This window comes from Chrysemys picta, chromosome 1 (genome assembly GCF_011386835.1).
Source record: "Chrysemys picta bellii isolate R12L10 chromosome 1, ASM1138683v2, whole genome shotgun sequence".
Taxonomy (NCBI): Eukaryota; Metazoa; Chordata; order Testudines; family Emydidae; genus Chrysemys; species Chrysemys picta.
In genome coordinates this window covers 137583968-137610825 of record NC_088791.1, presented here as the reverse complement: position 1 = coordinate 137610825, position 26858 = coordinate 137583968, and the positions used below count along the sequence as shown (strand labels likewise).

Below are 26858 nucleotides of genomic sequence, written 5' to 3'. Positions count from 1 at the left end.
TAGCTTTGTAAATATCACACATTGTTTAAAAGCAAGCGTGTTTAATGATTAATGATTAATTTTCCCTGGCAATCGCGGCCAGTACAGCTACTGGAAAAGTCTGTTAACGTGTATGGGGATGGAGCGGAAATCCTCCAGGGACATCTCCAGAAAGCTCTCCTTAATGTACTCCCAAAGCCTTTGCAAAAGGTTTCTGGGGAGGGCTGCCTTATCTTGTCTGCCATGGTAGGACACTTTACCACGCCAGGCCAGTAGCACATAGTCTGGAATCATTGCATAACAAAGCATGGCAGCGTATGGTCCCGGTGTTTGCTGGCATGCAGACAACATCCATTCCTTATCTCTCTTTGTTATCCTCAGGAGAGTGATATCATTCACGGTCACCTGGTTGAAATGGGGTGATATTATTAAGGGGGCATTCAGAGGTGCCCATTCCTGCTCGGCTGAACAGAAATGTTCCCCGCTGTTAGCCACGCGGTGGATGGGGGGGGGGCGGAGGGATGAAGGGATCATCCCAGAGAATTGGGTGTGTGTGTGTGGGGAGGGGGGTTGGGTTTGTGCTGCATGTTAACCCGGAAACCCCAACCCCTCCTTTTACACTGCAAACCCATTTTAAATGGCCAACCCAATGGGTCCTTGGCATGGGAAATGAGGGCACTACTGTTTTAAGCCTTTCCCACATGTTATGAGGGTTAAAAATGCCAAAAGACTGTGGCTTACCATGGCTGCCTGCAAGCCGAATTCTGTTGCCTGGCACCGCGTGAGTGATCTCTCACACCAAACCGGCAGGCCCTCAATATAAGAGGAAAAATGCGACCTTGTAACGAAAGCACATGTGCTGTGTAATATGAACAGCAAAATTTAACGTGAAAGAGTGTACCCATTGTTCTCTAAAATGTGTCTTTTTTAACCATCTCTCCCTTGTCCTCCACCAGCTGCAAATGTTTCTCCTTCGCAGAGGCTAGCAAAGATTAGAAGGAGAAAACGGCGGACTCGGGATGATATGTTCACGGAGCTCCAGATGTCCTCCCACGCTGAAAGAGCACAGCAGAATGCGTGGAGGCAGTCAATGTCAGACTACAGAAAAGCACAATATGAACGAGAGGAGAGGTGACGGGCTTAACAGAGCAAGTGGCAGGCTGAAGATGATAGGTGGCGTCAGCTTACAGACAGAAGGCAAGAGTCGATGCTCCGGCTGCTGGAGCATCAAACTGATATGCTCCAGCATATGGTTGAGCTGCAGGAAAGGCAGCAGGAGCAGAGACTGCCGCTACAGCCCTTGTGTAACCAACAGCCCTCCTCCCCAAGTCCCATTGCCTCCTCACCCAGACGCCCAAGAACACACTGGGGGGGCCTCCGGCCACCCAGTCACTCCACCCCAGATGATTGCCCAAGCATCGGAAGGCTGGCCTTCAATAAGAGTTAAAGTTTTAAACTGCAGTGTTCCTTTTCCTTCCCTCCTCCCCCACCCCTCTCGGGCTACCTTGGCAATTATCCCCCTAGTTGTGTGATGAATTAATAAAGAATGCATGAATGTGAAGTAACAATGACTTTATTGCCTCTGCAAGTGGTGCTCGAAGGGGGGAAGGGAGGCTGGGGTGGTTGGTTTACAGGGAAGTAGAGTGAACCAGGTGGGGGGGACGGAGGGTTCATCAAGGAGAAACAAACAGAAGTTTCACACTGTAGCCTGGCCAGTCACAAAACTCGTTTTCAAAGCTTCTCTGATGCGCACCACGCCCTGCTGTACTCTTCTAACCACCCTGGTATCTGTCTGCGTGTAATCAGCGGCCAGGTGATTTGCCTCAACCTCCCACCCCGCCATAAATGTCTCCCCCTTACTCTCACAGATATTGTGGAGCACACAGCAAGCAGCAATAACAATGGGGATATTCTTTTCACTGAGGTCTGAGCGAGTCAGTAAGCTGCGCCAGCGCGCTTTTAAACGTCCAAATGCACATTCCACCACCATTCGGCACTTGCTCAGCTTGTAGTTTAACAGGTCCTGACTACTGTCCAGGCTGCCTGTGTACAGCTTCATGAGCCAGGGCATTAAGGGGTAGGCTGGAGTGCCCAAGGATCACGATAGGCATTTCAACATCCCCAATGGTTATTTTCTGGCCGGGAAGAAAGTCCCTTCCTCCAGCTTTTGAAATAGACCAGAGTGCCTGAAGACGCGAGCATCATGTACCTTTCCCGGCCATCCCACATTGATGTTGGTGAAACGTCCCTTGTGATCCACCTGGGCTTGCAGCAGCATTGAAAAATACCCCTTGCGGTTTATGTACTCAGTGGGTTGTTGCTCCGGTGACAAGATAGGGATATGGGTTCCGTCTATCGCCCCACCACAGTTTGGGAATCCCATTGCAGCAAAGCCATCCACTAGGGCCTGCACGTTTCCCAGAGTCACTACCCTTGATATCACCAAGTCTTTGATTGCCCTGGCAACTTGGATCACAGCAGCCACACAGTAGATTTGCCCACTCCAAATTGATTCCCGACTGACCGGTAGCTGTCTGGCGTTGTAAGCTTCCACAGGGCTATCGCCACTCGCTTCTCAACTGTGAGGGCTGCTCTCATCCTGGTATTCTGGCGCTTCAGGGCAGGGGAAAGCAAGTCACAAAGTTCCATGAAAGTGCCGCTTACGCATGCAAAAGTTTCGCAGCCACTGGGAATCGTCCCACACATGCAACACGATGCGGTCCCACCAGTCTGTGCTTGTTTCCCGGGCCCAGAATCGGCATTCCACGGCATGAACCTGCCCCAGTAACACCATGATTTGCACATTGCTGGGGCCCGTACCTTGTGTGAGGGCTGTGTCCATGTCAATTTCCTCATCACTCTCGTCGCCGCGCTGCAATCGCCTCATCGGCTGGTCCTGGTTTTGCTTTGGCATGTCCTGGCTCTGCATATACTCCAGGACAATGCGCGTGGTGTTCATAGTGCTCATAATTGCCGCGGTGATCTGAGCGGGCTCCATGATCCCAGTGCTATGGCATCTGGTCTGAAAAAAGGCGCGAAACTGACGGAGGGAGGGAGGGGCAACTGACGACATGGCGTACAGGTACAGGGAATTAAAATCAACAAAAGTGGCTGTGCATCAGGGAGAAACACAAACAACTGTCACACAGAATGGCCCCCCCAAAGATTGAACTCAAAACCCTGGGTTTAGCAGGCCGTTGATTTCACGGAGGGAGGGGGAAGCAAATGAATACATCTATTTTTTACATCTTAAGCTGGCAGCCGACGGTGCAACATGACTGATAGCCTTCAGCATCTTTTGGGTGCTTGGCAAAAGATACTGTACTACGATTGCTAGCCATCATCGTCAAGACGGTTCAATAGGACTGCCGGCAGGACTGAGTCTCCAGGAGACAAAGCATGTCTGCCTAGGTGCCTCTGATTGAACTGGAATACGACGATGACGGATATCAATCTTAGTACACCATCTACTGCCAAAAGGCAAGGGGCTGCTGCTGTGTAGGAATGCAGCCCCATGTCTGCCAGCACCAAGATAGCTGATGAAGGCCACCAGTCATACTGCACCGTCTACTGCACCGTCTACTGCCAAAAAGCAATTAGCTGCTGCTGTGTAGCAATGCAGTACCACGTCTGCTGGCACCCAGATGACATATGGTGACGATGAGCTGAGCTGAGCTGAGCGGGCTCCATGCTTGCCGTGCTGTTGTCTGCACAGGTAACCCAGGTAAAAAGGTGCAAATCGATTATCTGCCGTTGCTCTGACGGAGGGGGAGGGGCCTGACGGCATGTACCCAGAACTCCCCACGACACTGTTTTGCATCATCAGGCATTGGGATCTCAACCCAGAATTCCAATGGGCGGCGGAGATTGCGGGAACTGTGGGATAGCTACCCACAGTGCAACGCTCCGGAAGTCGACGCTAGTCTCGGTACTGTGGACGCGGTCCGCCGGCTTCATGCACTTAGAGCATTTTATGTGGGGACACACACAATCGACTGTATAAAACCGATATCTATAAAACCGGCTTCTATAAATTCGACCTAATTTCGTAGTGTAGACATATCCTTAGTGAGGGCCCGACTCCCCAGTGCACCATCGTCACTCACCAGATTTAAAGGGCCACATTCACTGTGTGCTCTCGCTCCTGTGCTGCTCCAGTGAAGCAAAGCAGCCATAAGCCTGGTTACTTTGCGTCCCTGGAGTGGTACAAAGCAGACGGACTGCACCAGGGAACCTGGCCCCGAAAGTTTTCCTTTCCTCATAAACCTTCCGAAAGATTGTCCTTTGGGGCTGATGTTTTCCCGGCTTGGTCTCCAGCCAAAGTGTCTTTATTCATTTATTTTGAATGTTTGAAAATGTTCTGGGTGTCAGGGGCCACAAGGACAAAGGTGTGAAGACCCGAGTGGGAGAAGGGTAGACAGGAGAGGTGAGTTAAGCCAGTTTCATTGGCAGAGCACAGGGGGAGCAAACTGTGCCACTGTAATGCAGCATGCACATAGTTTGTTCTGCATCCGTACCATATGCTGCACACAACTGGTAGGAAAGACCCTACACAAAAATAAAGCTGCATTGTACTGAGGCTGGAATCACAGCCCAAATCCAGTAGGCCCGAGGAATAGGCCTTTGTATTCAGATCCAGATACTCCCGGGCTTACAGTGAACAGTGACACTGGCAGTTCAAGTGCTGAGGAGAAACCTACACACCACTGGATGGGGGCTCAGATCCAGAACGCTTAAAGCATCCAGTGTTTTCCTGGCCCATTCCTCAGATCTCTCTTCACTCATCTACACCCCAGACAATCCTGAACTGGATTTTTGTGCCTGGAATGGATGAATCCCAGACGGTTGCTCCTGCTTCCAACACCCCCACCCCAGCACGAGTGGGACCCTTCCTTACCATATTCCTCCACAGTAAAGGAGTGTTCGAGATTGGTCCCCGACTCCTTCTGCACCACCACGTTGTAGGTGCCTTGGATGGGCTCGGAGGTGAGGGGGAAGGAGAGCTGGGTGAGGCCCCCATTTAGCTCCACCTCTCGCCACTGATACACGCGGTTCTTCTGTGGGTCCTAGAGGTGAGGAGAGCACAAGGTCACAAGACAGGATGACTCTTAACCTTTCATTTACAGGCAGGGTGTCTACACGGCACGAGGCTGCAGAGCAGGGCAGTTGCAGTCCAATGTTCGGCAGAGATACAGGATATATACAATCATCGCTCTCTTCTATAGCTGAGGTTAGGGCACCTGGTGGCTGGCTCTGTACTTTCCCAGTATTCTGTAAGGATTAACCAGTCAACTCCTGTGCAATCAGCGTGTGATTAAACAGCCAGATACCAACACCGAATCTACTCCATTGTCTGCCCACCTGATCAACATGCCCACAGCTGCATGGAGTGGGCAAGGAGGATGGGAGAGAGCAAGGCTAAGAGACCAATGCACAGGCGCAGGATGCGGTGAGTTTCTCTTTGCCTGGGAGTTTGAATGTTCTATTTGCAGTTTGAGAATTGGCAACTGCTCTGGCTGAGGATTGAAATACTCAAGTTACCTCTGGGGCTGAGAAAACCCTCCCCATGCAGGTATGTGGAAGGCAATGGGCTATGGAAATGCTCATCTGCAGGGCCGGCTTTAGGAAGCGCGGGGCCCAATTCGAACATTTTTGGCGGGGCCCCGGCAGGAATGACTAACCAAAAAAAAAAAAAAAGCCCTGTAAAAAAAGCCCTTTCATTTCTTCCATGTATTATTTACTTTCCATAACTATATAAATAATAAAATTATATATTATGTACATTGTGTCATATATGCTGTTGATCGGTTATTAATGAGCGCCGTTTCACATGTGCGGGTCCCCGCCACTCCCTGGGGGGGGGTGTGTGCACATGTGTGGGTCCCAGCTGTTCCCTGCCCCCCTCATTGAAGCAGGTGTGCAGGGTTACTGCCCTGGGAACTGCAGGGCAGCAGTGGACATAGGGCTGGCAGGAGGCAGGGCAGGGGCTGACTGAAGGTAGGGTCTGGTTGCAGGGAGGGCAAGGGGTGCAGGGTTGGCTGGAGACAGGGTGTGTGGGGTGGGCTGGCTGGCTTCAGGCAGGGCTGCAGCGGGGTGCGGCATGGGTTGGCAGGGCTGGAGACAGAGGAGTGCAGGACTGGCTGGCTTCAGGCAGGGGGGTGCGGCAGAGGTTGGCTGGAGACAGGGCAGGAGATGTGGGGTTGGCTGCAGGCAGGGCGGGGGGGCGGGGCTGGTGCGGGCAGGACAGAGGGTACAGGGCTGGCTGCGGGCAGGGCAGGGGGTACGGGGCTGGTGCGGGCAGGGGATGCAGCAGAGGCAGCTGGAGCCCCAGCCCTTTAAATAGCCCCTGAACCCCCCCCATCCCAGGGCTCTGGGGGCTATTTAAAGGGCCCGGGGCTCCCCTGCTTCTACTGCCCCGGCCCTTTAAATAGCCACAGAAGCCCTGGGGAAGCTATTTTTAAATAGCCCCCAGAGCCCCACAGCCCTACCCCAGGCTCCAGCAGTGGGGCTCTGGTGGCAATTTAAAGGGCCTGGGCCCTTTAAATTGCCCCCTGGGGAAGCCGGGCCACCCGGAATGGCGCACCGGCTGTTGCTGGTACGCCATACTGGGGCTTGGGCGCGGGGCCCTCTTAGGCACGGGGCCCAATTCAAGGGAATTGGTTGAATTGGCCTAAAGCCAGCCCTGCTCATCTGGGCTTAAACATGTTGTTGTTTTGGGCTGCTACTCAATGCACAATATGTATGGGGGATGGGGAATGTGGGGGCCAATCTGAATAAATTAGACAAGGGCCTGAGTATGGTTTTGGGCAAGTTTGAAGGCAGGTCCGGAGGCTTGATCTGAAACCTCATCTCTGTAAAAGCCGAGTAGTATTAATTACAAATAGATTATTAACAGGCCAAAGCAATGGACCAAACCAGGTCTGACGTGTCCAGATTCTAACCTGGTTGTAAATTCTGCAGCTCAGGCCCAGCTCTAGTAGAAACCATCAAAGAGATTAAACTAAAAGCGATATATAGTTTGATGTGCCCTTTCCAGACCTCTCAGGAACATGTTTAATTTACACTCTTTCATTTTCTATCCGTTTTCTCCCCTGTATCTTGGCTATCATCAAAAGTCTATTTACTTCAGATAGCCCCAGGCAAGTGACTGACTGGCGAGGATTTATTTCATTCGGACTTTATCGCTGAGCCAAGTGACAGGGGATGTGAGTGACCTCTCATGGCTGACTGGGAGAGAGCAGGCCCTGTCTCCAAGAGCCCCTACTAGGTGACACCGAAGGCAGAGTGGGTGAAAGGACCTTCAGCGGACAAGTCCCACTGCACTGTCGCAGTTACTGAGAGTTGGCCCCACATTTAAGTCACGTGAAAAGTGGGTAGCCAAGTGCGAGACGGATCAGGGGATGACATGACTATGTGGCTCAGAGGAGGCTGGCAAAGAATGTTTATAATTGGGCTTGTGCTGCTTTTGCCATCTTTATGATGGATTTAGACAGAAGGCCTGAAAGCTTTTTCCAAATCAAAAAAAAAAAAAAAAAGTGTTTTTTCGCCCCCTGCTTGTTGTTTTAACCTCAGAAATAGCAGAAATGCCACGTCTGGTCTCCCCTAGTTTCTCACCAGATCTCAGATGTATTTATTGTGAGCGGCCACATCTTAACTGAAGGGGTGGGAGTTGGAAACAATTATAATAATAAAAAAAAATACCTAACACTTTGCATCCATAGATCTCAACCCGCTTTACAAAGGAGGTCAGTATCATTATCCCTGTTTCACATCTGGGGAAACTGAGGTAGAGAGAAGTGAGCTCACTTCCTAAAGTCACCAGTAGAAGGATGGGAGAGTTAGGAATAGAACCCAGGTCTCCTGAGTCCCACCACAGTCATCTATCTAGGTCACACTGTCTTAACAGAGACAGCCTTTATCCCAACTGTTTGTTAATCATTGGAATTAAACAGCTGGCCACAAAAACAAACAACCCTGAATAATAGTAGAGTCCTAAAGATCCCTTCCCATCTGAGGCGTTCAGTTTTCCTGCCCTGGACTCATAACATATCATCAATTCCCTAGTTCTCTTGTGCCCACAGAGACTTCCAGGGTGGACAAGATCTGAACTTCTAATGGAAAAAGAGGCAGAAATAATAAACATAGGGCCCGTCTCCATATAAAAGTTGTACTGCTTGAGCTATACTGGTGTAGTGACACCAGTTCAATCCCCCTAGTGTGGACACAGTTATACCAGGATAAAGGTGCCTTTGACCATTCTAGCTTATTTCTGTACAGGAAGGGGAATGAGCTATGCCTGTATAAGGCACCTCTATGCTGGTATAACCAGGCCCATGCTAGCGGCTGCACCGGTATAATTACTTTGGTATAAAATCCCACCCCTGACTGACACAGTTAAACTGGAATGAAATTTGTGTGCGGACCAGGGCTCACTTTCACAAAAGACCCTTTCCAGGCTCCTTTAAACAACCTAAAGAAACAGAAAAGGTCACGGGCTCATTTTTCCCATGTTCCAATGTTGCGCTGCAGCTGAGGACTGAAATCTCTGGGATGATCCAATGCTGAGATGCCAGAGACCCAGTCCCCAGGGTGGGTGGGGTGAATGCAGGACTCTATTTCCTGTTCATACAGACTCACCCTTACTTCCTTGCTCACCCTAGCGGCCGCACTACCCATTCACAACGAACACACTACAGCCCCCCTCTGCTGTGGAGCACGGGAGTCTCCCCATCCCCGCAGCAGCTCCAGCTTTCAGCTAGCGGCTGTGAGAATAAAAATCAATGTGCCACTTACCTGGATGAAGGCCAGTGGAAACTGTGGGGAAAACGGGGAAAAGCAGAGTTAGAAATACAGGTCATATGTGCACTGAGCTCATTTATCCTGTTCAGGGGACTTCTGCGTCTCTCCTCCGCATTTCCCTCTGCCCCTTGCTCTCTGTTACTCAATGAGAAACTCCAGCGGGACCTTCTAATATTTTAGAGCCTGAACTGGTCAGTTTAACACAGCTGTGAAATTAAACACTTTGTTTTGCATTTAGAGGATTCAGGGTAAAAATTTCAAACCCACCCAAGTGACTTAGGAGCTGTCAAGGCTGATTCCCCACTCTGGCACTTTGACAGAAGGTGGGGGCCCGCAAGGATTCTAAAAATTTATACTGGCCACTCCAGGCTGGTATTAAGTTCCCAAGGTTACATCTTCTCTCTGACCTTGGATGGGTAGATGCTGCCACCACCCAAATGCAAAAAACCCCTTTGAACCCAGGAAGGCGCACTTGGGAATTCCTCCCTGTGGGGTACCCTCAAGCCCTTTCACCCCCGCCTCCAGGGAATAGCTGAGAAAGAAAACAAAGGAAATCAGCAGTTGCCACCAGCTAATTAAACAACATATGCACAAACCTCTTAGGACACAAAAACCCAATCCTGTTCTTAAAAAAGGTAAATTTTATTAAAAAACAAAAAGAAAGAAAATACATCTGGAACGGAGGCTATTGCTAGATTTAAAAAAGAGCAAATATAATAATTAAGCACCAAGATAGCTCTCTTGAGGTCCAGCTTAAAGGTTACAAGCAAAACAAAAGCACCTGGGGTTAGCACAGAGGAGTTGTGGAAGCAGAATTAAAAAAAAAAGAGAAAAAGGAGGATCTGGGGGTAGATGTCTTAGTCAATTTAAGGATATAGTGAAAGGAAACCCTAACCCTAACTCTAACCCTAACAATGCGAGAGTTGTAAGAGATACTGTTTTCACCTTGCTTTTAGTTGATAAGGATGGAATGCTGACTTAAGCAGAAACCTTGAGATAAGGTAGCGTCTGGAGGGAATTTGTATAAACAAAGGATAACCATTAGCTGTTGATGTATGTAACGGGAAAGTATAAATACTTGTCTTATACTGCTTGTAGAGGGAAGATCTGCCTCAGGTCAGGGGACCCCCATGCGACCACAGTCTTCCCTTGCAATTGCTTGTAATAAACTGTCTCTGACTTGTTGCTAACAAATGCAGAGTGAGGACTTGTTTTCTTCCACAATTTGGTGCCGTGACTCAGGTGGCAACACCCGGCAATCACTATGAACCCCAAGGTGCCAGACAAGAAGTAAGAGACCTTTTGAAATCTCTAGTGGGGTTCAGAGGAGGACTGCCCACGGGGCCGTCCGTCCCTCTTGCGCTCACGCCATGCGAACTTATTGATTTTGCAACAAGGTCAGATGCAAAGTGGTGCTGAGGAGATTGCCGCTTCAAATAAGGAAAAAGTTGTGATAAATACGGATGTAAGGAATTAAGGTTATGGTTAAACGAGCTGCATCCAGGTATAGGGGAATGAATAAGACTGAGTGAATGAGTGAGGAGTAAATGCGGCTGACCAGGTCTAAAGACTTAAGCTGACTCCAGCCGGCCCAGGACTACCCCATGTGGTAGTTCTGAAAGCAAGCGGAGTCAGCCGAACCTTCTGACCCAGCAGAAGGTTTCCCTTGCCAAGTCTGCTGACCAGGTCTGGGACTCAAGCCGCTGAACGGTGGAACCCCATAACCCAATAGACCCTTTCCCTGGAGTGTGAGAGAGCCAAAGTCTTCCCTTACTTATTCGCTGACCAGGTCTGGGACTTACGCTGACTCCAGCCTCCCCAGGACTACCCCATGTGGGAGTTCTGAAAGCAAGGGGAGTCAGCCGAACCTCGTGGCCCAGTGAACTTTCCCTGAGTGCCTGAAAAATGGGTGGTGACCAGTCTAAGAATATTCCCGCACTGCCGAAAGGCACCCCTGCATACTACATGTATGTGCATTATAGTCCTACGACTTGTAAGTATCTAGATAACTGGAATTTTTACACACGTGATAATCCATCTAAACAGTTTCTGCTAGAAGGTACCTTTGATTTAGATAAGATCATACACCTCAGAGGAGCTCTTGAATCACCAAAAATCCCTGACATACAGTCAGGGCCAGCTCCAGCGACTCTGCCGCCCCAAGCGGCAGAAAAAAAAAAAAAAAGAAATAGCCGCGATCGGCGGCACTTTGGCGGCAGCTCTACGGCACCGCTTCATTCTTCGGCGGCAATTCGGCGGCAAGTCCTTCCCTCCGAGAGAGACTGAGGGACCCGCTGCCGAATTACCGCAGAAGAGCCGGGCATGCCGCCCCTCTCCGTTGGCCGCCCCAAGCACCTGCTTGCTGCGCTGGTGCCTGGAGCCGGCCCTGCATACAGTGGGAACAATTTGTCTATTGGTGGGAGGAAGCCACAAAGAGACTCCATGAGTCTCAAGTGCAGAGTCTAAAGGACTCCCAGGAAAAGTTAAAAACCCAAGTGCAGGATTTAAAACCTAAATGCAAGGCACCCGGATGTCCCCTACCCAAACTAGCTTGTCAACCCCCTCGGCTCCTTTATATCCCCAATTTGTAAAGACTGAGAGCGAGGAGGAGACAGCTGAGGACATTGTGGATTTTTTCAACAGTGCTTCTCAGTGGGCTATGCCTCCAGCAGGACATGGGCAACGGCCGCTGCCATCTTCCCCCCAGCACCTCGGGGCCGCACAGACTATGCCTTCTGATGGCTTCCAAATGGTAGCGCCATCATCACCACCACATGTATCGGCTACACAGGACATTCATTCCGGAGAGGAACACCCCCCTCCGCTGCCCTAGCCACATCAGAAGCCAAGGGCTGTTCCTGATCTATCCAACATCTCGCTCAGCTCTGATACTTGCAGCCCAGTCTCCAAACACACTAGGAGCGGACAAGACCAGTCAGTACTGATCCAGGCTCCCTTAAGGCAATTGCCTGGTGAAGGAGATCACTTGGTTACTGTACATGCCCCATGGACACCGGGGGACCTTAGAAATTTAGTTAAGAAATTTCCTAATATTAGAGAGGAACCAGAAAAATTTAGAGAGGAACTCCAGACAGTGATTCAGTGTTACAATCCATCATGGGCAGACGTTAACCAACTCTTGCGAGTAGTTCTGCCATCTGAAGACCAACAACTGCTACTCGCTCTGGCCCTATGGCCCAATGCTGACCCCGGAATTGGAGATGCCCTGGCTCAGGCTAGGAATCACCCCATGATCGCCATTCCGGAAATTTGCCCTAGGAAAACGGATTGGACAAAGATCAACAACTGTAAACAGACAAAGGCGAGTCCCCCACCAATTATTTAGATAAATTGACAAAAGTGCTTGAACAATATTCGGGGATTGCCCAGCCAGCTAACAATGCCAGAGAGGCAGTGGGGGCTACTTTTGTTCAAGGACTTTTGCCAAAGGTTCAACAGAAGTTGAAGTTGATCTTCATCGGCTGGCAAACTAAACCCCTTTCTGAATTGGTGACAGTTGCCATCCAATGTATAGCTTGCATAGAGCAGAAGAAAGAAAGTTCTGAAACAAAACTACTGGCCTTGCAGTTGCAGACTTATCAACATAGAGGCCGTGGGGTAATGAGGGGTGGGAGAGGAGGAAGTTGGGGGAGAGGAAGAGGGAGAGGTCCCTCACGCCCTGACTTGACAGGGAACAATACGTGCCATTACTGTGGCCAGGAGGGGCATTGGAAAAATGAATGCCCGAACCAACCTCCTCAAATCCCCCTACCCCCATTCCTGAACCCTGATACGCCTGCTTTTTCTCCACAAAATAATTCCTATTAGGACAGCCTGAGGGAACATAACTCATCATGCATCCTTTAATTCCTCTTGATCAAAAAGGACCGTATGTAAATTGTAAAATTGAAGGACAACCTGTAGCTTGTCTTGTAGATACTGGTGCTAGCAGATCAGCTTTAAGTTCCTTTGAGTTTCCCTCCATTCCCTTGTCATCCTCGTCCATCAAATTGGGCTGCAGTACCTATTGCACGCCAGACGGCGTGTTCTTAGAAGTCCCTGATGAGAATACCAACTAGTGCTGGCCACCCTTCAAACAAAGGAGCCAGCCCAATCAAATGCGGCTCTCAGCAATGATCTTGTTAAATTGTTGTCACAAGTACCCTCTTATCTTTGGTCTCAGCATGCAGATGAAGTAGAGCAGATTCAAACAGCCGAACCAGTTAAAATTCTTGTTGACCCTTTCAAACCACTTTCAAGGGTACCACAATATCCACTACATCCTGAAGTGGAAGAAGGAATAGCTCCAGTGATAGATTCGTTGTTACAGAAAGGTATTATCATCCCTGCTACCAGTTTTTGTAATACACCTATTCTGCCCGTAAAGAAACCGGGAAATTTTATTAAATTAAATTAATGGAGATATCCTATCTCCTAGAACTGGAAGGGACCTTGAAAGGTCATTGAGTCCAGCCCCCTGCCTTCACTAGCAATGTTTAGCAAAGGTACAATGTTTAATTACTGCCAGGCACTAATGAAATGTGTCAGGTCTCTTTATTCACAGGTGAAAGAAGCACTACCTAAGGATCCTGAGCAACCCTGTCATTCGTTGGAACCAGGAGACTGGGTCTACATAAAGGTCCATCAACGAAGGACTGCTCTAACCCCACGCTGGAAAGGCCCTTATCAAGTTCTGTTGACTACCAACACTGCCGTGAAGTGCCTGGGACTCAGTGCCTGGACCCATGCTTCTCACTGCAAAAAGGCCCCACCGCCTCGAGATGATTCTACTCCAACTGCTGATCAGCCTCTCTCTCCTTCTTGTACCTCTTTCCCTCCTCCTGGACAGCAGGAAAAAAGACAAGGTGAAGTGCTAGTAACCTCTCCCTTGTCCATTAACAGAACCGCCATATATCCAGCATCTGTTAAAGGAACCAAACCACTACAGGATGACATGCTGGTAACCTCTCCCCTGCATGATCCTGCACCACGACTACTCCAGGAAAAGAGAAGGAACACTTGCTCCACCAAAACCGCCAAAGTTCAGGGATTCCTGACTACAGAAGACATTAAGAATTGGTCTTGGTGGAGGAAACCGAGTATTGTACATTGGAGGGAGGGACTTGCGGGGACCGTTCTTGGGAATGTGGGGTTGAGTGGTGGTTTGGGTTTCTTCCAGGGGCTGGGCTCTGTGCTTATGGACAAGTACCATCAGAATGCACTGCCCTTCCTAATTGGCTTCGGATGATGAATACCAAAGGCGCTTTGCTGCCACGAACACTGCCCCCGCCAGCTCCTCCACCACCTCTGTAACTTACCCAAATATCAACAATACCATATATTCTGATGAAACCCAATGGCCAAGACCTTCACACCTTAGTGATTTATTTAAATATTGTTTGGAAATTTTATTTTTTAAGGCTCAGAATATCTCATACAAGCGAATGATTGAGTGGAAAACAAACGGGTCAGTAGAGATAGAAGTGTATGATATCACTACAAATGAGTTTTAAGTATCCGTCATTGAGATTAGTAGGTTTCATAGCGGGGTTGACATGATGGCCATTCCCAGAGCCTGCAATATGTTGGAAGGAAGGTGTCCTTATTGTTATTTGGTTACCCAATTAGTAAATAATCAAACTCATACTCAGAAAGTGTGCTCCACTAACGGCAATTTTACCTGTACTGAATTAATCCCGATAACCAATAACTTAACCTGCACCATATTGCAATATTCTCCTTCCTATGCCATTAATGTTGATGTTTTCCCGAGCTATATGAGAATTGTTAACCAACAGATGTGGCATGACACTGTACCAAAGAAATGTGCCAAGATATCGATGGACAATAGTTAATGCCACGCTAGGGATTGTAAAATTCACACTGCCATTATCCAGTTTTCAGGTTACCTCTTTATACCCAAATTGCTCCAAGGGGGCTGCCATTCGGTTAGCAGCGCAAAGGGCATGGGTCTTTTCTAGAAGGAAAAGGGACTTGAACGAACATCTATGGGATGGTACCAATAGCGCAGTGGCAATTTGGAATATTTACAAGGGCCAACAACAAGAGGAAAAACTAGGGCAGCTGGAGGAAGCCACGGGACTTATTACTGGAGCACAGCTGGCCCAGATACAGCCTGGAATCGGTGAATTGCATGTTATCTCCACCCTCAGCTCAATAACCCAGGAACTACTGACAAAGATGGTACTAAACATCACTGAGGCGGGAAAGGTATTGCAGTGGGATTTGGCCTGTTCAGAGATTCAGGATTTCCTGAATGACCACCTCATGGCCATTCGGAGTGATCTTCAGCATCAAACTTGGCCCACTGCCCTTACTAATGCTTCGGGGGTGCCATCTGAGTTGTGGCCTTGGAGACATACTTGGAGGGCTTCAGGGTGGAAATGAAGATGCTCACAGTGCTCCTTCCAAGCATACAGGCCGGTCGGAGGGGTGTGGGCTCTTACATACCGAATCCCGACGGGTCTGTGGGGAGGATGCATGTGGGATTGGGTAATTCACTGCAATATTTGGGAAATTAAACCACCTGGTGAGCCTAGCTGATTTGTAGTCTTACAGCATTGCTGCTCTGTGTCTCCTCTTTCCAGAGAACAACAGAAAGACAGACAATGGGAATTTTCCCCCCCAATTTTAAAAAGTTCTGGCATTTCCATTGGCTCTTTTGATCAGGTGCCCACTCCCTTCCTTTTACCTATGGGCTTTTTTAACCCTTTACAGTAAAGCAAGTAGAGAACAGCTACTAACAGGGATTTTGTAGCTAACTGGCAGGCTGGGTGTCCATAAAAGGGAGCTCTCCCGCCCCCTTCATTTATCACAGGAGCCTTTTTCAAAAGTGATTTAGGCACTTTAGGCCACATCCACAAAGGGACTTGTGTATCTAACTCCCGTTGATTTCAATGGGAGTCAGGCACCTACGTACCTTTGCAGTTCTGTGGCTTAGGAGCCAAAGAGCCACTGACTTTCAGTGAGACTTGGGGGCAGATTTGTAAAGGTATTTAGGTGCCTAACAATGCAGACAGGTACCTAGAGGAGTTTCCAAGAGCTGAGGTACCTAGTTCCCACCACAGACAATGGGAGTTAGGCTCCTAACCCTCCTATGTGCTTCTGAAAATCCACTAGGCATCTTTAAATCCCATTGGCAATCTGGCCCAAAGTGCCCAAGTCACTTCTGAAAATGGGACTTGGGTTTCTAAGTCACTGAGGCACTTTGGAAATGTGCCCCTGAGCATGTAGCCATTTGGAAAGTTGCTGGTTTCCAGGGCTTTCAGGTGGCAACTCAATTCTCTGTGTCCTGCTCTGCAGCATGAGGCGGGGCCTGTTGCTGGGATGTCTCCTCAGGGACCCCTGCTCCTGCACATGCAAACTCACAGCGAGGTCGTGGAAGGGGGTCAGCAAAATCACAATGTACGATGTGCAGGAAGGTGGACAGAGTCAGGTATAGGGGACTTGAGGCCCAGTCACATGCCTTCCCACAAGACAGAGGTGATCTCCTCAGGGCCTGACTCACTGCTGGCCCACCCTGGTGCTGTCACTCACACCAGTGCAAAGTGGGACACACAGAACCAGCCTCATTTGGCAATGTTTTATGTCCACTTTGCTCTGGTGTTAATGATGCCGCAAGGTGCACGGCACTGGGGAATCAGGGCCTTAGGATGTTCCTAAAGCCACCACTGAAAGTCTCTGATTTCCAGTCTTATCAAATGGAGAGGCCAGTGCTTAATTTGTACCAGGGCTGAGCCCCGGCACCTCTGGGCTTGGCAGTAAATAGCCCCGGCACCTCCGGGCTTGGCAGTAAATAGCTCTGGCACCTCCGGGCTTGGCAGTAAATAGCCCCGGCACCTCCGGGCTTGGCAGTAAATAGCCCCGGCACCTCCGGACTTGCTGCATCACTTACGAAAGTAAAAAAAAATTGCTTGAGCCCCCAGCACCTCTTTCATTACAAATTAAGCACTGGAGAAGCCAGTTATTCCCATCTTACTCTGCTTGTTGAAACCAACGGTTTCTTCTTCGATAGTTATTCTTTGCAATTCTGTTCAAAGCACTAACTTCTCCAGTAGTGTTTTACGTTTTCTTGTGATCAGATGAAGTGATCAGAATCTCCCTGTTACACTAGCCTGCTCCTTTACCTTCAGAACAATGATCATCTTTTGCCTCTGGAGTTTCATCTGCCCTGCTACTCATTCCCTCTGCCCCAAAGTCCTGTTCCCTATATTCAGAAGGTCCGTAAGGATGCCGCAAACAGAGGATTATGATTTTTTATATGTAACACAGAAGATAGAGGGAGGTTCCTAGCTCCACCAAGTGTGAGCAATTTATCATGTAGGACAGAATTATAAAATCCCGGAAATGTAGGGCGGGAAGGGACCTCCAGAAATCATCTAGTCCATTCCCTGTGCTGAGGAAAGACCAAATTAACCTAGACCATCCCTGACAGTTGTTTGTCCAACCTGTTCTTACAAACCTCCAATGATGGGGATTCCACAACCTCCCTTGGTAACCTGTTCCAGTGCATAACTATCCTTAGAGTTAGAAAGGGTTTCCTACTTTACAGTCTAAATCTCCCTTGTTGCCAACTAAATCGATTACTTCTTGGATATAGAGAACAACTGATCAGTCTCCTTTATACCAACGTTTTACATATCTGATTATTACTGTTAGGTCCCCCTCAGCCGTCTTTTCTTTAGACTAAACAGGCCCAATTCTTTCAACCTTTCCTTACAGATCAGGTTTTTGAAACCTCTTCTCATTTTTTGTTCTCCTCTGGACTTTTTCCAGTTTACTTACTTCTGGCAACATGATCCTAACAGGACAATTTCCATTCCCTGCTCCAGGGCAAAGATGAACATCCTCCCCAAGATCTTTGCCAAGATAATCTCAGAATCAGCTTAGCCCACTGGCCAAATTTTGTCCCCAGTAACTGCTGTTAGTTACTATGAGTTAATGCACTCATCAATCTAGGATCTCACATCAACCCCAGTTTCCATGAAGTCAGTGGAGTTGTTCCAGATTGAGAGTGGTACAAATGAGATCGGAATGTGGCCCAGCATCTCAGAGCAAGGATCATCCCATCTAAACATTTCTTTAACCCTACTTCCTCTTGGAGTATTTCCTCACATGCCAGCCTATTGATCAGATGTAATGGCAGAGGCAGGAAGCAGACAGGAGGTAACCCCATAGTCTCCTCTGTAGCTGGGCTGCTGGTGGAGAGGATCCCATTTGGAAGCCAGAATTATCAGCTATTTTAGTAGCTGTCCATAAAGTCACTTCAGAGGGATTTAGTCTCTGACCAGTGACTCTGGAAAAACATTGTGGGGTTCCACATTATAGCAAATGTGTGACCATCTCTGATGTCATGACTGTCACTCTACCATACACCATGGCCTTTCAAAACTCATGGCAACAGCAGAAGGCACAGAACTCTGACCCACCTGCCCAGGCCTCAGCCATGGAATCCAAAGTAGAATCTATGTTAGCTGTCCGCAGCATAAGGCCTATGGCTAAAGCTACGATTTCAGCACAGAAATTTTTAGTAGATTTCACAGCAGCGGTGTGGGGGGAAAACGGTAAGTTATGGCAAGGTCAACAAATAATGTAGTTTGCACTACATCAACATGCACAACAGTATGGTGAGGGTGCTGAAAGGGGAGGCCCGGGGCAGTGACGGGGGTATGCTGTGCTCACCCTGCACCGGCAGCTCCTGTCCTGCAGCACCGAGCCCGACTCCCCATTTTGGACATTGGGACCTGGTGCATGGGGTCACAGTGCCGCTCAGGTTTGGCCCGTCCACCCCGCTACAGATGGAGGAGGAGGGTCAGACGGGCCAAAACCAAGTGGGGCTGCATTCCCATGTGCCAGGTCGCAACACCACTTGGTCTGGGGGCAAATCAAATGAGTTTTTACAGCCATGTCCAAGATTTCATGGATTTTATTGAAATTCACAATTTCTGTGACCTCTGCAACAAAGTAGTAGCCTTAAGATACAGAATTGTGCATTTCAGATTCCAACCAGTAGAGGGCAGTGGTGCATTTCCACACTAGCCAGCTTTACAATATTGTAATCTAGTATAATAATTCATATTGTGCCATAAAGAGACATATTCTGTCCTATGTACACTCTGTCAATGAAGTAGAATGGAGTGTAAATCATGGCAGAAACTGATCCCCACGTAGAAGATGTGGGGAATCAGATGGGATCATTTGATTTACAGAGTCGCTTTTACGGCTCTAGACAGATGTTAATAGAAATAAGTTCCCCGGGAATCACAAAGGACTTTAAAGGGTCATCATCAGCGCTCACCAAGTCAGCCATGGAAACTGACCAGCGATCAGACCTACCTTCTCATTCAGGGGACGGAAGTCTTCGTCCAGAGAGACGATCCGAAACAGAACTGCAGAGGGCAAGATAGAAAGAGGAAGAGATTTCCACTGTTACACCTGCAGCCGCTCACCCAGGGACCATCAGTCATTGAGGCAGCTGCTGTGTGCATGCCTGGCCCAAATGCAATGACCCATGGACACATGCAGGGTTGGATGCATGCACCACACTCCCCAGCTTTGTGACTAGCGGGGAGGAGGTGGGAAGGCAGGTTTACGGCCAGCTGAACTAACTTGGTGATGAGTTGTGGGGTCTCTGGGGAGGCAGGGAGGATTTCCTGCTCTGTATCTAATTCCCCACCTGATTCCCTGTACCTATTTGTCCGGGTTTGTAGACGGGTTTGTCCGTCTGGACAAAGACCAGGCTCTCTGAGTTCTTGACCAGCACCGATTTCCGGCTCCTGAACTCCAGCGTCGGCCCCTTCACCAGCACCGTGAGAAACGCTGCTGATGAGCTGCTGGACTTTGGAACCTGGAGAACAGCAAAAGAGCCGCTGCCTTAGAGACGCTCCCCTCTGCACTGAGCCCTTGGAGGCTGGAGTTGTACATGGAACCCAGCCAAAAAGGTCCCCACGTACCTACCAGAATCAGGGATTGTGGGGTCTTGGGCTCTGCCAGTCTGACCTCACCCTGGTTTTGCAGGACTCTTCTCCTCCATCCCCACTAATGTGTCCTCTATGCTGCCAGAATCTTTGCAGTGATGGGGCCTCCACCACCTCCTCCAAAGGAGAGTCTGCCTGCCACCCCCGGCCATGCCCTCCCTACCAGGAGTCTCTGACTCCTCCACCCCAGCAGCTCATATCTTAAGAACTTCCCCTGATGTCTTAGTCTCAGCTTTTCCTTCTGCCCATCTCCCCTTGTGCTGCCTCTTGCCAAGACTGGGGGTCATTTCCCTTCCCTCGTTATGCTCCTTCCTCAAAGGGATTGATGGACTGTGATCATGTCTCCCCAGCTGTGGATCCCAGAGACGAAGGAACATGGGAAGCTACATTTGATTAATTACTTCTGGGCTGGGTCCATTTTCTTCTACTGTCCCTCCAGCCAGCCTTGAGAGCTGCAGGGAGAAACCCTGCACTGGCCCTCGGGAGAGGCACAAGATGAGCTCTTGGACATCGATGGTCCCGAGGAAGTTCTCTAACCTTCTCCTTCCATGGCTTTCTTTCCGGTCTTACTCAGAGACTTGTGGAGCCCCCTGAGAAATGGGAGACCAGTCCTCAGCCGCAAGAGGCTCAGAGAGAAAACCACCCAACAAAGCCAGCCACACCACAGCCTGTAGCACAGCCTCTCCCAGCATCGTGCCGGGCACTGAGCTCAGCACTGACTGAAGATCATTCCTAATGAGTCACCCACAGGACTGCCAGCCAGGGACCGTGGTTTTACTTGAACCTCTCCTACCTGAGCCTGGGATTATTGATGGTATCAGGCCTTTCAGGGGTTGGTCCCAGGCTGTCACTATCTTACAGACTCAGGTAATAAACCGTGTGGGGGCCAGATACTCACTGTGAACGGGACGCACTTGAACACGTCCTTCTCTGACACCACATCTGCAATCAGGCTCCTGTTCTCCCCTGCGTATTCCAGCGTGGCGCTCAGCGTCACAGACTCGTTCAGGTGGGTCAGCTGGATACAGACCTTTTCAGGACCGTTGGTGTGGATCAGAAAGGGCACTAGCACCATGTACTGCCTGGGAAGGGGAAGGGCACAGGTCAGAGAGGCGGGGATGGGGAATGGAGAAGGTATTGATGAAAGGGCATGGGTTAGTGTGGCAGCTGAATCCCCGACCATCCATCTGCACCGTAATTTGTACATACAGGATGGTGAATTTCATTTTGCTTTTGTAACATACTAGCCAGTCTGCTCAGTCAGCCAGGACCCTAGGACACCACCTGGAGCAAAGGAACTAGTTCTGTGCTAACAGCGATTGCTGTCCAAGGGCTGTTTGTTCAGGCTCCCAGCAGGGAGTGGGGATGGCTTGAAAAGTTCCAGGCTGTTACTTGAGGTTTGTGTATCTCACAACCCCTTGCTGTATTATGTGAACAGGGGGGAGGGAGCTCAGATGAAATGCTTGTTGTACCTCCATGGATACTGGCAGGCAGTTACACAGGAGTGTGGATCAGGGCTTTTAATCTAATCTCCTCTCTAGCTGTCTGTCGATCTAGGTGTGTCACCTGCTGCCCTCAGTAATGGAGAGATAAAAATGTACGGATGGCTGTGTGTGTGCTGACATCTGACTGTAGGGAATGGCTATTGTGCTAAATGGGCAGCATGGCCTAGTGGACAGGGCTTTGGCCGGAGAACTCATTGCTCCTCACCAGCAATTACAACAACAGAGTGCTTTAGGCTACAGAATAGGGTTGCCAACTTTCTATTTGGCAGAAAAGCTAACACCCTTGCCATGCCCCCTACCCCGCCCTTTCTCCGAGACTCTGCCCCTGCCATGCCCCTTCCCTGAGGCCCCGCTGCTGCTCACTCCATCCCCCCTCCCTCCATCACTTGCTCTCCCCGACCTTCGCTCATTTTCACCAGGCTGGGGGAGGGGGTTGGGGTGAGGGAGTGGGGTGAGGGCTCCGGCTGGGGGTGTGGGTTCTGGGGTGGGGCCAGAGTTGAGGCATTCAGGGCGCGGGAGGGAACTCTGGGGCTGGGGCAGGGGATTGGGGTGCGGTAGGGGGTGAGGTCTACAGCTGGGGGTGCAGGCTTTGGGGTGGGATTGGGAATGAGGGTTTTGGGGTGCAGGAGGAGACTCAGGGCTGGGGCAGTGGGTTGGGGTGTGGGAGGGGGTTTGGAATGCAGGCTCTGGGCGACGCTTACCTCAGGTGGCTCCCAGGAAGCTGGCAGCATGTCCGGCTCCTAGGCAGAGGCGCGACCAGGCAGCTCTGCAGTCTCCGCGCTGCCCCTGCATGCAGGCGCCGCCTCCGCAGTTCCCATTGGCCGTGGTTCCCGGCCAATGGAAGATGCGGACCTGGTGCTAGTGGGAGGGATGGAAGCAATGCATGGTGCTCCCCTGGCCGCCCCTAAGCCTAGGACTCAGATGCCAGAAGCTTTCTGGGCGTTTCGCAGAGCCAGGCAGGCACCCTGCCTGTCCTGCTGTGGGTGGCCAACCAGACTTTTAACAGCCCAGTCAGCAGTGCTGACCGGAGCCGCCAGGGTCCCTTTTCAAGCAGGAATTCTGGTCAAAAACCGGACGCCCGGCAACCCTACTACAGAAGGAGATCTCACCAGCCATGGCTGCAGCCTGCTGACTCAGAGCAGAGACGCTGGCAGAGCCTCACTGCTGGGAGGCTGGACGTGCCGCAGTGTGAAGCTCCCTGGGACACCCAGCTTTCTGCCGGGGGGCTGTTCATCTTGCTTAGCCAAGATTTCAAAATGACAGAGTTAGGTAGGAGTAGCCTTAACCTGGCTCTGATTAAATTCCACGTCGCCCTTTGTTAGGCCTGAGCCAAAGCCCATGGAAGTCAATAGGACTCTTTCCATTCCCCTCAGTGGGCTTTGGATCAAGCCCTGAGTGATTTTCTCTTTACTTTCAATCTCAGCCAATAAAGGCTGGGGGCTGATTCTCCCCCGCCTGGCACCTGGTGCAGAGTGAGTGCAAAGGGGGCCTGAAATCAGCCCTTCTGCTCTGGTAGCATTTGACACCCACTCTGCCAGACACTGCACGGCACACGCTTCTCTCTCTGGGGTGAGGATGACAGAAGGAACAACACGGGACAGTCGTGTTGCTTAACACTCTAGTGGCAGGCTCGCTGGTACTACAGTGATTAGCACAGAACGAGAACCTACATAGAATAGAGACCAAGGGCTGAGCTGCAAGAAGGCAGCAGGCAGTTTCCTGCAGCTGCACCTTATGGCTGCTAGAGGCAGCTGTGGCATTTGCTGAGCAGGCAACCAGGTGCCTCCTCTCCCTCTGCTGGATCAGAGCAAGCAGCCTGGAGGTGATGGCAGAGGCTGCAGACATTGGCTGGGGCAAAAGCACAGTGTGAGGGGTCTGATATTGGCCGCCAACCCCCCCCCCATACACACCCCCAGCCCCCCTCAATCTGTACAACCCAGTGCATCCCAGGAGTTGCAGCCCCAGCAGCCTTACCGCTCCAGTAGCTTCCAGGAGTAACAACAGCCCCAGCAGCTCTGCCCCCAGAGACCTTTCAGCACTGACCTCCCATAGCCGCCATGTGTTGTTGAGCTCCTTGGCCAGCCCTCCTCCCCTCTGCTTGGGGCAGGGTTTGTCGACCATGAGCTTACATTTATGTTCATATGCAAAGTATTCACAAATATGCAAATTATTTCATTAATATTTGCATAAAATGTCTCACAGAGCAGAACAGACTTGGTGACAGTGCCCCACGTTCTGTTCTTCCTCTGCCCTTTCAGCAAGAACAAACTTTAGTTTAGACCGAGAGAACGAGACAGGACAAAAGGCAGGTCTTGGTAAGACAGATGGAGAGAGAATAGTGGGGCCTCTCCTGTAGGATGCAACTGAACACAAAATGGCAGGTGCTTCTGCAGCACAGAGGGGTCGTCTCTCCATTTAAAGGTGCAGGATCCAGACAAGTCTGACCAGATGAAACTACATGCTCAGAGTGGAACAGAGCTAGGGTAAAGAATTTGGACAGAACCCTTTTTTGTCAGAAAATGCAGTTTCATCACAATCGAGACATTTTGCAGGAGCGTATCAATTTTGACATTTTGAATGGAAAAATGTCTAAATTAATTGTTTTGACTTTCCCATTTAAATAAAGTAAACATGTTTTATTTGGACTTTTATATAATGATATGAATGTTATAGAATATTAAATATAATATATTAGGATATGCAACATTTTATATTATAGTACAGGTAGTGTTTAGATTTTCTGAATAAAATTTATCTGGGATTTCCATTCCATGAAAAATTTGGACTGTGTGTTCCAATTTGCAATGAAACCAATTTTTGAAATGTTAGAATTTCTGGCAGGATGGCAATTCAAAACAATATGGAGTTAATTGGATTAAGAGATCTGACATTGGAGTTGTGGGACTAGATCCATCTAAAGTGACCAGGTGTCCCATTTTCAACTGGAACACCCAGTCTAAAGGGCATCCTGGTGGCTCCGGTTAGCACTGCTGACCGGACCATTGACGGTCTGGTTGGCAGCACCACGCAGCGGGGCTGGCAGGCTCCCTGCTAACCTCCACGCCACACGGCTCCCAGGAAGCAGCCAGCATGCCCCCCTCCTGCTCCTACGCAAAGCCACGGGGTTCCGCACACTGTCCCCACCCCAAGCACTGCCCCAGAACCATGGCCAATGGGAACTGCAGGGGCGGTGCCTGCAGATGGGGCAGCGCTCAGAGCCGCCTGGCCATGCCTCTGCGTAGGAGCCGGAAGGGGAACATACCGCTGCTTCCAGGAGCTACCTGAGATAAGCGCTGCCTGGAGCCTGCACCCCTGATACCCTCCCGGGCCTCAACCCCTTGCCCCAGCCCCGATCCTCCTCCTGCCCTTTGAACCCCTCAATCCCAGCCCAGAGCACCCTCCTGCATCCCAAACCCCTCATCCTCAGCCCTACCCCAAAGCCCGCACCCCCAGCTGGAGCCCTCACTTTCCCCTCCCACTCCCCAATCCCCTGTCCCAGCCCTGAACCCCCTCCTGCCCTCCAAACCCCTCATGCCCAGCCCCACCCAGAGCCTTCACCGCCCCATGCCTCAACCCCAGTCCAGAGCCCCCTCCTGCACTCCGAATCCCTCAGCTCCATCCCAGAGCACCCTCCTACATCCCAAACCCCTCATGCCCAGCCCCACCCAGAGCCTTACCCTCCCGTGCCTCAAACCTAGTCCAGAGCCCCCTCCTGCACCCCCGGCCCCACATCAGGGATGGCACCCCAGCCAAAGCCCTCACCCCACCCTGCACCCCAACCCCCTATCCAGGCCTGGAGTCCCTTCCTGCACCCTGAACCCCTTATTTCTGACCCCACCCTGGGGCCTGCACCCCCAGCTGGAGCCATAACCCCCTCATGCACCCTGAGCCAGCCCGATGAAAATGAGCGAGTGATTGAGGGTACGGAGAGCGAACGAGAGAGGGACGGGAGATGGAGTGAGTGGGGGTGGGGCCTAGTAGAAGGGGTGGGAAATGGGCGGGGCCTTGGAGGAGGGGCAGAGCAGAGGTCAGGCAAGGGTGTTCGGTTTTGTCCGAGTAGAAAGTTATCAACCCTAGATCCATTGCCCGCTGAATCAGGGCAGTGTAAATTGCACCTGCTCATGTACACCAGCGAGGAGGGTGCTACACCAGGAGAAGGGAGTGCGCATTGGAGGGTAAATGCTCTAATCTATGCTGGGCTCCAGGGGAACTCTCTGCCAGTCGACACTGCCAAAGGGATACCCTGAGTCCGTCCAGCTCCTGGCTGAGCTTGGCCACGCGCCCTCTTCAGGCCCCTCAATGGAGGCGAGGTTGCAGCCAAGTTGCTAGTTTGCAGTGCCCCAGGTGGATATTCCAGCAGAGTGTGCCACTGCCAGGGTCTGTGCTGACAGTCAGGAATCTAGGTCACAGACTCTCTTTGGGAACAAGCACAGTCTGTGGCTGCCAAGGGAAGCAAACTGGCTTTAAAGAAGAGGAGAAAAGAGAAACACTTTTCTGAGCTCTCCCTCACAGGCAAGGAAACTGGAATAACGGGGGCTGCAGGGCAGGACTGAGGGGCATAGGCAGAGCTGCGAGGGGGATGAAGGAAAGAAACGAGAAGACAGCACGAGCCCCTTCGTGTGCAGCTTACGGTTCGGTGGTGGGCGAGGTGTCTCCAGGGAGGAGCAAGAGGAGCAGGAGGAAGATGTTCGGGCCACCGGGCAGCTTGTCCTTCCCCATGGTGCAGAGTGAGGGTGGTGAGCGAGGCAGACACACAGACTTGTCCGCTGGCTCCCTGCAGCCTGGCTGTCCACTGGGTCTGCCCCTTTATACCTCTCTGCAAACAGCCCCCGGGAGGGGCGAGATAAGAGCAGGGAGCCAGGACCATCTGGGAAATGGAGAGAGGTACGTGAGGAGGAGCCAGAGCCAACAGCTTTGACTCATGGCACAGAGACTGTCCCTGGCCAGACCCTGACAACTATGGGGGAAGGGTATTTATTGGAGGTGTTCATGTGAGACACTCTCCTGTGTCTGAACCATTTACCCCCATCCCCTGTTTGTATCACTCCAGCAGCACTCTGCGGTGGTTGGAGAAGCCCTTTAGCTCATTACAGGGCCAGTCCAGCATTCTGTAGGGATTGGAACAAACTCCCAAATCCTGCCCAGCGTTTCCAGAGAAACCTTTCCTGTCCCCACCCCCAGTACTGCCAACCACAAGAGATCAAAAAGCGCGAGTCAGACCCTCAACATCATCAGATTGGCCCCCCCAAAATCTTAAGATTCTATATAAAAAAGGTGCCATTGTGGTTTTGGTCTTTTGAACTCCCCGGGCCCCTCCCCAGTGTGTGTGTGTGACCGTCTCTATCAGAGGTTTGGGTTAAGGGGATTTGGGGCCCTGCTTCAGGAGCTCTCACCGCCACATCTGCCTGTCCCATGCCCAGGCGTTAATCCTGTTCCCCAGCTCCATCAGTCCCCAGTCCCATCAGTTCCCGACCCAGCCCCCTCCAGCCTCATGTCTGTCACTACTGGGGCTCTTCATCCCCCTTTCTCCAAGGCCTGAGGGGAAGGGGCTTGCAGTGTGGTCCTCACCCCCTCCCCC

The 26858-nt window shown here is 50.7% G+C and overlaps 1 pseudogene; it reads right to left on the bottom strand.

The window, feature by feature from the left end:
- Window positions 1–26201, bottom strand: part of LOC101947865 (alpha-2-macroglobulin-like) — a 62820-nt pseudogene extending 36619 nt beyond the window's left edge.
- Between the last annotated feature and the right edge of the window lie 657 nt (window positions 26202–26858).